Source organism: Otolemur garnettii, unplaced genomic scaffold, assembly GCF_000181295.1.
Source record: "Otolemur garnettii isolate 467f Iridium unplaced genomic scaffold, OtoGar3 scaffold00019, whole genome shotgun sequence".
Classification (NCBI taxonomy): Eukaryota; Metazoa; Chordata; class Mammalia; order Primates; family Galagidae; genus Otolemur; species Otolemur garnettii.
Window position 1 is genome coordinate 1,640,139 of NW_003852414.1, and position 4,979 is coordinate 1,645,117.

At 40.8% G+C, this 4,979-nt stretch overlaps 1 protein-coding gene across 1 annotated transcript in view; it reads right to left on the minus strand.

The window, feature by feature from the left end:
- Positions 1 to 4,973, minus strand: part of CCNY (cyclin Y) — a 200,691-nt gene extending 195,718 nt beyond the window's left edge. The window contains exon 1 of the mRNA XM_003786708.3: positions 4,916 to 4,973. The gene's annotated coding sequence lies outside the window, so the exon portion shown is untranslated. The remainder of the gene's footprint in view (positions 1 to 4,915) is intronic.
- Positions 4,974 to 4,979: the final 6 nt, after the last annotated feature.

Consider the following 4,979-nt stretch of genomic DNA (forward strand, 5'->3'; position numbering starts at 1 on the left):
TTTTGATCCTTAAGGAGATAAGGCCATAGCTAAAATCTTTCAATGAAAGAGACAGGCAAAAATCACTTAAACATAACACGATGTTAAATAGATTTCCTTTAGTCGTGCCTTCCTTTCAGTTTGAGTTTTTTTTTTTCTTTTGTTATGCTTTAAAACCTTTCTTTTTTTTTTTTTTTTTTTTTGCAGTTTTTGACCAGGGCTGGGTTTGAACCCGCCACCTCTGGCATATGGGGCCAGCGCCCTACTCCTTTGAGCCACAGGCGCTGCCCTTTAAAACCTTTCTTAAGTTTCATTTTGTAGGACTTCACCCTATCTGCTACCTCTCAGGTTCAAATACAAACAAAGCCCAAAAGTTCAACAGCCAATTTCCTTTCATTATAACAAATCTCCTTCATTCTCTCTTTCCTGCCTGCTTCCCCTCACTCAGTAAATACCCATGATGTTGTTCTCACTTAGATGTCCTTAAATGGCTAGCTGCAGTCAACGCATGTATTCAACGAATATTTATAGAGTATCTTCAAAGAATCAGGCACTATTCTAGGCACCTGGGTTACATCAGTGAACAAAACAAAAAAAATCCCATTGGAATTTACATGCTAGTAGGTGGAAGAAGTTATTATTACGTAGGTATATACTTATCTGGGCATTATGAGATGATGTGGGATAAAAACAGTAGCTCAGAGACTGTATACCGGGCATGCAGGGTGGCAGGAGGGTTGTTAAATCAGTGACTGGGAAAGCCTCCCTGAAAAGATCAGACGTTTACCAAGACCAGAAGCAGAGGGAGTTAGCCTAGAAGACACACCAAGAACATTTCGGGCAGACGGATGGAGCAAAGACCCTGGGGTGGGTCTATGTCTGGCATGTTCCGGAAAGAGCAGGGAAGGAGGGCAGAGTGGCTGGAATGAGCAAGCAAATCCCTATGTTGAGGAGGGCGGGCAAAACACAAAGGGCCCCGAAGTCCACTGTGAGCAAATGCCTCTTGCTCAACGTGCAGTGAGGAGTTGCGGCAGTTTTTGAGAGGAAGAATGATGTGTTAAAGTTTTTTAAAGGATCTCAGCCTTGGCTTGCTGTGTTGAGAACAGGCTAGAGCAGGCAAGGGTGAAAGCTGAGAGACCAGGTGGGCTGGCAGAGATGACAGCTGCTTACATCTGTAGAAGAGCAGCAGGAGAGGTTTTGAGACTGGTCAGATTCTGGATATATTTTGAAGGCAGAGGGCCATGCTTGCCTAGCAAATAAGATATAGAAGAAACCAAGTTGTCAAGGATGACAGATAAGCTGTAAATAAAAAAATTGCCATCAATCATTTTGAGGCAAACCCTAAACTGACACTATAGCACAGCTGTTACAAATATCCTGATTTATTTGCTCTCATCACATTTTAAACCTGCTTTAGTCCACCCCTCCATTTTTCCTCCCAGAGACATAATAATGAAAGTCTAGACTGAATACCTATTACAGACAGATGAAGTTTCTTCTCTGAGAAGCTATGCATATCACCGCAACAACAACAGACACCACAAGGCAAACCACAAGGCAAGCTCAGACTAGTTAATGTCTGAGGGCTAGCCAAGCAACAATGGAAAGTTTTCATTTACCACTTATTGTCTATGTGACTTTGGGCAAGTCATTTCTCCTCCTCAATGCTTCATTTCTTTGTCTTAAAGTACGTTTAGTATTACTCAGGATTATTGTGTGTTCTGTATGAATGAATAGAAACCGAGCACTTAAAGTAAGCAATATATATTCAGGCTGTTGCAACTGTTACCATCTTTATTGTTAAAGTGTTATTATTTCTCAATCTCTAGATTTTTATGAAAAATAATAATTAAGAACAGTAACTAAGAGTCTAATACAAATTTCAAAAGAAAGAATAACTGAACGTAATACAAATTTCAAACTTAAGAATAACTGCACACTAAGATTAGGTTATACACTCAGTACATACTAAGACACACAAAGTACAAAGACACATTTAGTTGCCAGGAAGTCTAATTAATTATACAGACATTGAAATGTCACTAAAACTCTACAGGGCAAATATTACCCCTTTGTGTGTTTGGGAGTAGAATGGGGAAAACTTGGATACATACATAACATCTCTGCAATTTAAAGAAGCTCATCTATCACAGAACACCTATAAACTTCTCTGAACCTTTCAATATTCGTTGACTGGAGATATTTTTCAAGATATAACATGGTACATTAGCACTTCAATTTTTGATACATACTAGAATCAATTCTTAAGGTACAGTTTTAAAATGTTTGCTTCTAATCTAACAATCAATATAATTCAGAAGTTCAAATATATACAGATATAGATATATATAACGATATGTAGACATGCATATCTACATATTCACACTATTTAACTTAAACAAACCTGTTCTCTTCTCCCAGCCTCTAATACTGGATGAATTTCTACAAAAAACATGCCTGAAGAGCAGAATTTACCTAGCCAGCGATTCTAAGAAACCTAGTTGCATCTTAGAACCACCTTGGAGAACTTTAGAGTGGAACGTCCATAGTTGACCACTTCCTTACAATGACCACCTCCTTAAGTTGAGCTAATTTTCACAGACCAGACATACACACCACGTGTACCTATCATCCAGTTGGCCTCGTTCTTTATGTTGACCAGTTTGTTACAGTCCCTTGAGTGGTCAACTTATAGAGGTTCTACTGCCTGGCCCTAGATTTCTGGTCTAACTGAAACCAATGTTGAGAACTGGTTAGATTTATAAGATTTATCTTCTTATAAATACTATTTATTGAATTTGGGACACAGAGACAACATTGTTTAAATGGTGAATTAGTATTTCTGAGTTTAAACTAGCATCACCATATAAACTGGGTTCTGGAGTGAGGGCACACTACAGCCTAGACTAGACATCCTCTTAACATGCCCTATACTCTGCGTCTCAAACTATCCTGAATCTGCAAAATAAGAGTTGGATGTCTTCTAAATACCCTGTTAAAAATACGTGATTACTGAAACTTAGATTTCTTTCCAGCCTAAGAACAAAAAATACTATTCCATTGTTTTCTGGCAAAATCCTTCTAAGCCTTAATGCCAAATAGCTGGTCACAATTACTTTCCTCCCCGCCTCTGTTTCCTACTATAGTCTATAATAAGCCTGTCTCTAAGAATGTGGATCTTCTTTTCATTTTAATTTTTCCTTTTTTTTTTTTGATCCAACATTTAAAACATATAGCCTCTACCAGATATTAGTGTAGCACATAAAGGAAAAATTATTTCCAAATGTTTTTGCCTATCAACATTGTATAGTACTGGGCAATGGCTTTCTATAATAAACTCATTTATTAATTCATCCCTTTAAAATACAATACGGACTGAATATTACATGGTAGACATTTTCTTCAGGTGCTTGGAGCTGACAACGATTAAGAGAGATCTGGCTTTAATATCTTTCTAGATGCATTTATATGTGTAAATGTAAAAATAAAGTATGGCTGCAGTTCAAAGACATCTAAAGTGTAGGTTTAAGATAAAAGAAGTCTAAAATAACAACATTAGAAACATCATATGGAACCACAATTCACTAAGCGCCTACTATAAACCAGATGTGTTAAGTCTCTTTATACACGGTACTCACTTAATAAAGCTGCTGTCCTAAAAATATGAAATTACCATTTAGAAGAAATTAAAGGGACCCAAACAATGAGAAAATTATTTCCCATAGCAGAGTTTAAACATGGCTTTCCACATTAGAGGGAATGTTCCAACCTAACGTCAGCAAGAATGAATTATGAACTGTGTCAATTCATTCACACAAAAAAATTTTTCAGATTAGTTCAGCTAGATTAACTGTGAGACGATATATGGGATTAAAAAAAAAGAGAAATCAACCTGTCACAAAAATATATTTTCAATTTCAAATATTTTCAAGTTGTAAATTATGTAAACTGTATTTTTAAGCAGAATGCATAAATACCCTTCTGTAGGACTGTTACGCTACCGAGTTTATGATAATATGGTGCTAATAAAGATACTGAAAAACCAATAAAATAAAACATTACTGGATGCAGCGATTAGTCCTTTAACTTTTTTTTCCTTCTTTTTAACGAACTCTAGTACAAACCCAGAGTCACCAAAATCAATCAGAAATTGAAAGGACTGTAATTCTGGCCCAGGAGGAAATTGGATGACTTAACCCAAAGCTGTCTGATAATCTTTTAAAAAGCATTCTCAGGAGAAACTATGCGACTCTAACACTGCAACTGCTACCCACAAAATCCTTTTTTTTTTTTTCCTCCTTCTTTCCCTTACTTTTTAAACAGAATGGGAGTGGGAGATGATAGCCAAGTGGGGTCAATCGGTAAGGTTCTAGGGAACAGACTCAGGCCAACCTAATTCTCCAACTCCAAAAGGACAACCTGATTCCAAAACGGGAATTCGCTCCTCAGTTATGCCAAGGCTCATCCATTCCCTTTGCTTTTTAAAGGAGAAACGCTCTCACCCTTCTCGCGCACAACTTGGCTTCCAGCTACAGGCGGGTAGCGCCTGGGAACCTCCCAGGCCGCCCCCGCCCAGCACTGGCCGCTCACCTAGAGCCAAGGGCCAGCTCCTGTCACCCTGCGACCTGCGCGCACACCCCCGCCCCCAGCCCCCGCGGTGCTCGGGAGCCCCAGGCCGCAAAGTTTCCGCAGCAGCTCACTCGGGGGTACTAGCCAGGGGCCCGTTCGGAGGCTGCGGGGCGCCGCGGTTATACGGACGGAAACCCCGTTATGCGCGGGTCACGGAGACCTGCCGAGAAGGCAGGAGCAGCCGGGCAGCGCCGACGCCGGGCGTGCAGTCCGAGCCCCGCGGCCCCGGGGGCGGGGGCGGGGGTGCAGGGCCGCGGGGAGGGGGCTCGGCGGAACCGACCCGCCAGGCGGCCCCGCCCGCGCTCACCGTCGATGTTCTCCCGGTCGCTGATGTGCTGCAGGTTGCAGCCCGTGTCCTCGCGGCTCAGGTC